The sequence below is a fragment of the Pongo pygmaeus genome, chromosome 22 (assembly GCF_028885625.2).
Source record: "Pongo pygmaeus isolate AG05252 chromosome 22, NHGRI_mPonPyg2-v2.0_pri, whole genome shotgun sequence".
Taxonomy (NCBI): Eukaryota; Metazoa; Chordata; class Mammalia; order Primates; family Hominidae; genus Pongo; species Pongo pygmaeus.
Genome location: NC_072395.2, coordinates 48678740 through 48689430, shown reverse-complemented (window position 1 = coordinate 48689430; position 10691 = coordinate 48678740). Strand labels below are relative to the sequence as shown.

At 40.1% G+C, this 10691-nt stretch overlaps 1 long non-coding RNA gene across 1 annotated transcript in view; it reads left to right on the top strand.

Moving 5' to 3' along the window:
* The first annotated feature begins 4004 nt into the window (after positions 1-4004).
* Positions 4005-10691, top strand: part of LOC134738942 (uncharacterized) — a 348480-nt gene continuing 341793 nt past the window's right edge. The window contains exon 1 of the long non-coding RNA XR_010125231.1: positions 4005-4191. This is a non-coding gene — a long non-coding RNA (uncharacterized LOC134738942). The remainder of the gene's footprint in view (positions 4192-10691) is intronic.

Below are 10691 nucleotides of genomic sequence, written 5' to 3'. Positions count from 1 at the left end.
TTTCTAGTCACAAGGGCTGCAGTGCTTCCTCACTGATGTGAAATGGACCTGGGCTGCTGCCCATCTTGCCTCTAGGTATCTTTTTCACCATGGCTGTGTCCATCCCAGCCTGGCCCAGTTGTGGGTAGAAAGCCCATCGACCTGCAGGTTCAGTCCTGCTCAGTTCTTCAGCCTATTCCAACTGGTGTATAGGGCAGCCCATTTCCACGGGTGAATGGGATCTGCAGTGACTTCCATTCTCTTCTACTGTAAGTCTGGTGAGCCCCAGGTGTGCTGCCTACCCCATCTGAAAACGTCGCACCCTCATCTCTCCTGAGACCTTGGGTGAGCAGTCCCTAGGAGAGACTTCTTCGTCAGCCCCGAGTCTGCACACTAATTTCCCACAGAGATTGGAGCCCTGCCCTGCCCCTGGCTAGGAGAGGATGCTGTCACCCTGACTGTTGCATCCTTCTGTCTCCATGGGCTCTCAGGCCCCCTGGCGCTGCACAGGCTGGATTCCTGGAGGAGTGTAGAGTCAAAAGCCTTGGCTGTCCTCCTATCTCCTGCACAGGCTGAGGTCCAGGTCCAGGTTTATATCTCAGGACTTGGCAGAGTTCCCTCCCCTCTGCACAAATGAGTTGACTTTTTCAGCTTCATGGGTTTTGCTCAAAGCAAAATAATCCTAATTACCTGTCCCTGATATAAGAACTAGAGTTTTTCTAACTAAAACCACACTCGATACAATGGGAATATTATTTATGTGGATTCAGAGGTGAATCCCAACCTGTGGGATTGGTACATCTTTGGGGTCTCACTAAGCCATCTCACAACTGTTGTGAGTCTGATTCTTGGTATTTGATGTATGTAAAAAAGGGAAATTGGACTCTGAGCCACTTCATAGATTTATAGTCCTTCACCATAAAGGTTTTTATTAGTATTTTTGTTGAATGTTTTTTTAAAACAAATTTTATAGAAATAGTAGTCATGGAGCCACATTCCCAGTCACTCATTCATTTGCCAATGCAAGCGTGAGATACAATTGCTCTTTTTATTAGCACCAAGCAAATGGGGAATGACAACGTTGGCCAATGCGTGAACTTTGGGAGGAAGAAAAGTCTGGGATGGGCCAAGCCACTGCAAGTCTGGTTTCTCAAGTTGACATGGGCAGTAAAAAGAAACTGAGATGAAAATGTTCTAGGAGAAGTCTGAGGATGGTGAATTCTTGCTCTTTTCTTCTTGCTGCGATATCTTCCCATTATTCCTTGTTTGCATAGCCAGGCTTTTTCATTAAAAAGATCAAGTTACTAGACAAAGGGCACGGAGGGCCTATCGGTGTGGAGAGATGAATCATTTGAGCCCACTTCACAAACTACCACCCTTGGGCCCCCACTCCTGCTCTTTGTCTTTCTCATCCCCTCTTTGTGATTTTCACTGCTCCCTACTCCCCGTGCGAGAACCCAGTGGCCACAGGCATAGTTGGGTATATATCTTTAGACTGAGCCCCATCCCTTTCATGGGCAAAGCTATCTTCTTGTGGGCTCCTGGGTGGGATATTGGGACGCCTCAGGGAGCTGGGTGAGTTATGCTGGTTTGCGTATTTGTAGGTCACTTCGAATGGGTAATTCAAGGATGGATGGTTTATTAATATCATAGGCAGTGCTAGCCAAAAAGTAGGTCTGGCATTTGGTTGGCAGGGATGGAGGATCGCAGTAATTTCCTTTCCAGTTTTTATAGGAGAGGTCAAGTACCCAGACATAGTAGGAGGAGTCTGAGTAGAGAGAAAAGGCTGAGAGTTGGATGGGAATACAGGATTGGATAAGATATAGCGCTCTTGTAATTATCACAGACTCTTCCAAAAACATAAAGTTTCCCAGCATCTTCCTTTGCTAATGAAAAGTCTGTGACATCTGCAATTGCATTTGTCTTTTAAATTTCCTTTGTAACCATTGTTTCACATAGTCTGGTACTTCATTAGTAATGATTTTCCTGACAGTTCCCTCAAACATCCTCTAAATTCAGGTAGAGGAAGATGGATTTTTAACTAATCTTTTTGGCATAAACATATGTCATATTGGAGACTAACTATTCTTTCTATTTTTCATTTGTTTTCTTTGGTAGTATCCGACATTAGGTTGTCAGTACAAATTAAAGTGGCAGGTGAGCAATAATTGCTTTGTGATATAAAGAGATGGGTAAAAATGGCTTTTTAACACAGTAAATGCTCTACTCCCACATCTGAAATATTTAGGTAGGCATCTACAAGTTTAGCCGATGGGCTTGTGGATATATTTATGGACCTGGCCCATCTTTTGGAAAATGGAGATTTGTATGGAATAATTTGGGTGTGCTGACTTCATCGCTAAGGTTTCCTGGATTCCTGCCAGCCTCCCCTTCCTTTTGCGTGATGCGGATGTGGTCTTGCTGTTAATGCTAATCTTGTCTGTCTGCTGTTTGCTTTCTTCAGACAATCCACTAGCACCCTCCTAGGCTGTACCTTCCCCCTTCTGTTTAACTGAACGTTTAAGACTGTCGTGATTCTTTAAAAAAACTACTTGAGGCCGGGCATGGTGACTCACACCTGTAATCCCAGCACTTTGGGAGGCCGAGGCAGGAGGGTCACCTGAGGTCAGGAGTTTGAGACCAGCCTAACCAACATGGTGAAACTGCATCTCTACTAAAAATGCAAAATTAGCTGAGTGTGGTAGCACATGCCTGTAATCCCAGCTACTTGGGAGGCTGAGGCAGGAGAATTGCTTAAATCTGAGAGGTGGAAGTTGCAGTGAACTGAGATCACGCTATTACACTCCAGCCTGGGCAACAAGAGAGAAACTCTGTCTCAAGAAAACCCAAAAAAACCCACAAAACAAACAAACAAAACTCCTTGAAGCCTGGGCAACATATTAAGACCCCATCTCCATAAAGATAATAATAATAAAAAAAAATTAACCGGGTGTGGTGGGGTGTCCCTAGAGTCCCAGCTACTCAGGAGGCTGAAGTGGCAGGATCATTTGAGCCTAAGAGTTTGAGACTGCGGTGAGCTGTGATTGTGCCACTGCTCTCCAGCCTGGGCGACAGTGCTAGATCCTATCTCTTGAAAAAAAAAATCCATTTCAAGACCTAATAAGAAAATAGAGCAGCAAACCCTAAGCCCAAAATGCAACAAGGCACACAAAAATCGAGCAACTTTCCTTTGCCATTTCCTCAAATATTAATGTCAGTCAATTTCTTGGTGGATTCCAGGGTTTTTTAAATCTATGTTATAATTCCAGTGTGGGAGTAATGAAGCAGAACAGGCTTTCCCCACCCCAGTTAGTACATGCAGTACTTAGGAGTCTCAGTTTTTGGAGCAATTTTTATTCCCATGAAGCTTGGCCAATTGGTTAAGGGATGGAAGGTGGCCACATTAGTGTGGTCTTGATTAGTGTAACTTGGTACAGGCAATGTGAAAAAACAGAAAGTTGCCTTTTAAAAAAGAGGGAGATTCTCTTGGGTTTTGCCAAAGGAGACATTTGGGCCATTAGCTGAGTAAGGTAAATTCTTTGGTTTAAAGTTTCATTTGAAGATTACCCTTTACCAGCAGGTAATTGAAATGGGAAACCTGGATTGACCTAGTTGTGCTTTCTCACTGTCTACACAGATGAAACAGAACCAGGAAGAAAAATGACAGCGGAATGCTTTTTAGCTTTTGTTCTCTAGATTTGTGTGGCAAGCTCTAAAAGCTCAAGTGCCGGGGCTGGAATCAGGAAATGACTTGAAACTTGCTCAGAGTGTACCTATGTGCATGCCTGCGTTAGGGTTTTGGACTGATTTGTTGGAGGAAAACATGACTCCATTATTAATTTAGAATTGTTTTGCTGCACAGAAATTAATACAGATATGTACTTGAAAATTTTTGGTATATTGATTAATTAAACAAAGAACACTAATTGAGTGCTTACTGTGTGTTGCAGGGTTGGATAATGAAATTATATGACACAAACCAGGGCCTGCAGGAGTTTGTGGTCTCAGGAGAGACAGACAAGGAAATAGTGAACAGGACGGAGTGTTCCCAGAGAGTTTTGTCCCAGAGGTCAGGCGGGAAGGAAGAGAAGAGAGTGTTAGCAGGAGCTTCCTGGAGGGGATGAAGTGGAACTTGAGCTGAGGCTAGACACTGAGCAGAGCAAGAGAGAATCCATGACCTAACAGAGGGCCAATGGCCTGCACCAAATTGCAGTAAGGTTGGCGTTCTGGATGGCCTTCTTTAGGAATGGGGCATTCCTATTGCTTGTAATAAGAAGGAGATGGCTTCTAGAGTTCTATTTCTCTTTCTCAGAGGACATTCTGTTTGAACTAATGAATATTTTAATCTCAGACTTCTGGATAATTTACACTTTGATCCTTTTCTTCTTAAAGAATTATGTGGATATCTGGAAACTTATTTTTTCTCTGATATCTATTTAGTATGTGAACAGCTGACTCTAACAACTCTTTTTATCTAGCTGAAGAGTGTCATGCTGTTTCCCTAATTGGCCCAAATGTGTCATATTATATTAATACAATGCCTAATATTAAAGAGCCCAGCATTCCTTGTGCAAATCTGATTATGGTGGGCCATTCTTCTAAAATAATATGAAATTCACTTTGTGGTATTTTATGTAGAATTTTTGTGTCTATTGTTGTGAGATTGGTCTATAATAGGATTTTTTTCCTTTGGATTTCCTCTTCTCTGGTTTTGGTTTCAGGATTGGGCAAATTATGTAAACTGTGCTGGTAGGCTTTCTATATTTTCTATGCTCTGAAGTGATTTATATAACATAAAAATAATCTATTCCTTTTATAAAAGAGCTTACCTAAAAACATGTTATGGTCTGTAGTCTCTTGGAGATGAATTTTGGGTAACTTTTGAAAAATTTTCCATAGTTTTTGGCTTGTCCACATGAGATGCTTTTGCTGTTGTTTTGATAATGAACATTTTCTTGGAGGACTCTGTCATTTTGTGAATATATTATTAGCATAGGTCTATAAAAATATGTTTTATAACATAATCTTTTTATTTGTGATCATTTCTACTTCATTTACACAGGTATATTTTTATTTTCTGATTTTATTTTCTTAAGTGCTAGAAATGTATGTGTCTTTATGTACATGTTTTCTGAAGAATCAGCTCCAGGACTTATCAATTAATTATATAATTTGTTGAATGACAATAGTTTTGTAAAAAAGTATTTTCTGCCTTCTTTAGATTTATTTCCTTTTTGGATTGTGGGCTTAGTTCATTTTTTTTTTGTTTCCTTTTTAATACTAAGAGAATTGAAATGTCAACTTTCCTATCTCTAGAGTTTTGATTATATATTTTAAAATTTTACACACTTAAAAATACTTTGTTTATTGGTTTGTTTTAATTTTTAAATCAAAGGTTATTTAGGCATGTGTATTAATTTCTATGTAATGGTTTCTATCCTTTAAATATTATTTATCTGAAATAATTTTTGCTTCATATATTTGATATGCTATTCAGGAAAGGTTTATTATTATGTATGCATTTTAAATTCTATCTTTATTGATATAAATTTTCAGTCCCTATACTGTTCAGTATTCTACCTGAAATTCAACTTTGTCAGAAATAAATATTGCTACACTTTGCTATTTTTATATCCACTTAAAAATTTGTCTAACAAATCTTTGTTCATTAAAAAAAAGTTTTCCTAGTCATTTTATTTTCAAAATATCTCTTGAGAGCAAAATATATTTGATTTAAAAAATTCAGTCTGATCATCTTTTAATGTTTTTATTTATTTTTGTGAGAAAGTTTCTACTTTTAAAAAATGTTTTCTTCCTCTTTCTAATGTTTTAGTTTTTACAAAATGTGTACTTACTTATTTTTAACCTTTACACTCTCCTGAGATTGAGTCAATGTACTTTAGTTTTAACTTTACTAGTGGCTCTTTAAATTTATAAAAACATTTAAAATATGTATTCCTATAATAAAATGAAGAATGAGATAATTTTTAAAAAGTTTTCTATATCAAGCAAGCGGCTTAATGTGTTTTAACTCTACTTTCCTATTTCTAAGTTTTTTTTACATAATTTTTTATTTTTAATTTTTGTGGATATATAGGTGTGTATATTTATGGAGTACATGAGCTGTTTTGACATAGTCATACAATTATTTCTAAGATTTTAAAAATATAAACTAGGCTTCAGGATTCAGATTATTGCTATTAAATAATTTTTTTAATACATTGTTTTGGGAGGTGTTTTACATTTATATTTAATATGGTCAGCATTTTTATAACATTTATTTAGACCTTGTTTAACGAATTTTAATGTTCATCACCAGTCCTTTTATATCACGAAGGCCTATTGTTTTTGAGTCATCTTTTGACCATTTGGTGTATCTCTCTCTCTCTTTTTTTTTTTTCTTTGAGATGGAATCTCGTGATGTCGCCCAGGCTGGAGTGCAATGGCATGATCTCAGCTCACTGCAACCTCTGCCTCCCAGATTCAAGCGATTCTCTCGCCTCAGCCTCCTGAGTAGCTGGGATTACAGGCACGTGCCAACCATGCCCGGCTAATTTTTGTATTTTTAGTAGAGATGGGGTTTCACCATGTTGGTCAGGCTGGACTCAAACTCCTGACCTCGTGATCCACCCACTTCGGCCTCCCGAAGTGCTGGGATTACAGGCGTAAGCCACCACACTCGGCCATCTCTTAATAATCTTTTCTTAAGTTTAAATTTAACCAAAATTGTAGTTGCATTTTCCCTTAGTTTTCAGTGTTATAGAAGGAGCAACTGAAGGTGTTCCCTTTTTGTTCTGTTGTAGATGACTTCTTTTTCCCTCTGGTTGAATACTTATATGCCTTTTGAATCCATTCATATAACTTAGGAGTTGTTAGAACACCTTTCACTGGGGGCTTCTCTCATCGGTTTAGGTTGGAACATGGTAAATAAACATTTTCCTCCACATATTGGTTATTTTTTAACTCTTTAAAGTTTTCATGAATGATTTAATTTTTTTATTTTTTGAGGTGGAGTCTTGCTCTGTCCCCCAGGCTGGAGTGCAGTGGTGCGATCTGGGCTCAGGGAAACCTCTGCCTCCCAGGTTCAAGCAATTCTCCTGCCTCAGCCCCTCGAGTAGCTGGGATTACAGGCATGCACCACCACGCCTGGCTAATTTTTGTATTTTTAGTAGAGACGGGCTTTCACCATGTTGGCCAGGCCTGTCTTGAACTCCTGACCTCAGGTGATCTGCCTGCCTTGGCCTCCCAAAGTGCTGAGATTACAGGTGTGAGCCACGGTGGGTGCCTGACCTCATGAATGATTTTAAATCAAAGCTCTCTTTTCAGCCTCTCTTGTTTCCTCCTCAAGAATTCACGGTATTTAAGTCATTCTGGGTATCTGTTAGTTTCTTGGTCTTCATTTTTACCTCCATATCTCCTCCCACTCATCCTGAGCAACTAACTTTTCCTACAAATTTCGGGTTTGTCTTCTGTATAATCAAATCTGTTTTCTTTTTCCTTAACCAGCCAGAAAGCAGAGATATACTTTATGATGACAAATGTTTTCTTGCCGTTCTTCCTGGTCTCACCAGCAACCCTTTAAATTTCAACCACTTAATTTACATGTGACCCCTGATTCTCCCTTTGCCATTTGCTTTCCTGACCCTGAACTGGTGGCACGCATGACAAAGCCTGCACCCTGCCCCCGCATCACCTCTCCACCTCCTGAGGCTCTGGGCTCACTCAAGAGCTTGGAGCCGCCCACCAACCCTGCAACACCCTCCTTGGTCACCCCTCTCTCCCGGTCACTATGTCATTTAGTTAGTTTCCTCTTTGAGATAAAAGTAGAAAGTCAGGCTCCGAAGGGACTCTAACTATCGACAAACCCACACCCACACCCTATGGGAATGGCTGAGCTGTTTTTCTGTGCATACAGACCTGCGATTCTGAGCATGGTGACGGATGAAAATCAGAGCTCCAGAGGGGCCGCTGTTGGATTTATCTTTGTAATTAGCGGCATCTCCTTCGACATTCTGGTAAAAGTTTGCCTGCCCAGTCATAGTTTCACTGTTCTTGTAGGGTTCCCCCTTTTTCTATATCTTCTTTTCTGTATCTTTTGGAAACTAGGGAGAGACCACATTTTAAAATGAGACCAATATGCACGGGATTTTAATTCAAAATGGGTTCTTCTTCCCTAGCCATTATTCTTTGGTGGTGGATCTCACTTTTCCCGAATTATCTTTAAAATGTCTATAATGCCACATGAATTAATAACAAAGGAGAGATGACATTCCTAGATCAAATCAGCCTGAAGGGTTTGTTTTCTCCTTAAGTCATGCTGTGGGAGAAAAATGTGATGTGGGTGGTGACGCTTTGTAGTGGAAATAAGCCTGGTTTGAATTCGGAAATCTAGACTTCTACTGCCCCATGTGACTGGGTTTCTGGTTCCTGACCCATAAACGGAAGAGGCAGGGCTGAAAGCTCTCACAGTCTCATTGACTCTGACCTGCTACATATTTCGTAATCATCGTATTCGACATTGCATGCCATTTCGTCTTTCTGTTGCTCAGCAAAGCTTGTGGTGGGAGTGTGGAATGGTGTGTTAGAGTCAGCAGGAAGTGACTTGACTTTTTGGTGCCGGATATTTCAGTGTGTCTTTATTCCTTGGATAGTCCATGGGGTGAACCAGAGGAGGAGTTGCATGCCAAAGAAGGTTTTTCTTTAAGGAAATTAAGGCCGAACAGTGGATTGGTTGCTACTGTCAGACACTAATGGTCCCTGATAAGGGGTAATCAGATCACTTGAAAGGCAGGGTTTAGCACTGAAGTACCAGGTTCCCTTCACATGGGATTTCCGAGGTGAATGTTTGGAATGAATTCTTTTCTCTGTAAATTTTTAATCAGCTCAAAAATTCTCAAGGAACAATTTAGTCCTTCCTCTCCTCTGTTCTTACTTAGCTTCTTTTGATCTTGACCTTAAGTGGACATGTGAATATATATACATAGGAAACAATTACTTGTCAGCCACGGGGTTTTTGCCCGCATCATAAGACTTTCAAAATCTTTTTTTCAATAACTTTGAGAATCTAAAATGCCATTTATTTGAGTAGGCTTTTCATAGCCATACATGTGCGTTTTTGGGAATTGATCCATTGAATTTGAAATATCAAGTTCCAATGTTCTTATCATGGATTCCTTTAAAATACAGTTATCTGGTCTTACAGATTTGATTCTACAGATAATAGAAGGACTATTTCTGAACTCTGCAGGGAAGATGAACTCTTGCATTTTAGTGTTATTTCATGGAGATTCTTTCTTTGGGTTTTAAGGCAATGGGACCTCACATCTGTCCATAGACTGGGCTGGAGCTTTTTTTTTACAGGCACTTACGCCCTTCCTTCACACCTCACTGCATTTTGTCCTTCTGGACTCAAGTTACAAGGGCCTAGATTTTAGGATCTTTTCTCTCCCTGGATATTTTATCAGCTTCATATCTGGGCCAGTATTGTTTCTTGCCAGCTGAAGGAAGGTGCAAAACCTGGGTTCTCTGAAGCAGACATAGAGATGGAGTTCGGTGTGCAGCATATCAATAGGAAACAATGTCTAATGAAGAAAGTAGGGCAGAGAGAGTAGGCTGAGGAGGGAGATGCCCACCCATAACACAGGCCTGACAACACTGCTGCCAGCCTAGAAGTGGGGAGCTCTACAGTGAGCATGACCCTTCAGCACTGAAATTCTGAAGTAGCTGGTACTCTCATTCAGTCACTCGGTGTAGACTGCACCAGAAGACCATGACATTGGGCGAGGTCTTTCTATAGCTCAAGCAACACTAAAGGAGTTGACAGCTTGGGCAGCAAGCTCTTCTTTTTTTTTTAAAAACTTTTATTTTAGGTGCAGGGGTCCATGTGAAGGTTACATAGGTAAACTCATGTCATCGCGGTTTATTGTGCAGATTATTTCATCACCCAGGTATTAAACCTAGTACCCAGTAGTTATCTTTTCTGCTTCTCTCCCTCCTCCCACCCTCCACCTTCAAGTAGACCCCAGTGTCTGTTGTTCCCTTCTTTGTGTCCATGTGTTCTCTTCATTTAATTCCCACTTATAAGTGAGACCATGTGGTATTTGGTTTTCTGTTCCTGTTTAGTTTGCTAAGGATAATGGCCTCCAGCTCCATCTATGTTCCTACAAAAGACATGATTTAGTTCTTTTGTTATGCCTGCATAGTATTCCGTGGTGTATATGTACCATATGTTCTTTATCCAATCTGTCATTGATGGGCATTTAGGTTGATTCCATGTCTTTGCTGCTGTGAATGGTGCCACAGTGAACATTCACATGCATGTGTGTTTATGGTAGAATGATTTATATTCCTTTGGGTATATTCCCAGTAATAGGATTGCTGAGTCAAATGGTAGTTCTGTTTTTAGCTCTTCAAGGAATCGCCATACCGCTTTCCACAATGGTTGAAATAATTTATACTCCCACAAACAGTGTATATGTGTTCTTTTTTCTCCACAACCTCCCTGCATCTGTTGTTTTTCACTTTTTAATGATGGCCATCCTGACTGATGTGAGATGGTATCTCATTGTGGTTTTGATTGCAAGCCCTTCTTTGAAGGAGGATCTGTGTAGGCAGCACATCTCCATGTCCACTGTATCCTCTGGATTTCATATCCTTTTGTGGAATTAAATTACATAATACTTCTCAAGGTCTACAGTATGACGTGTGCCACT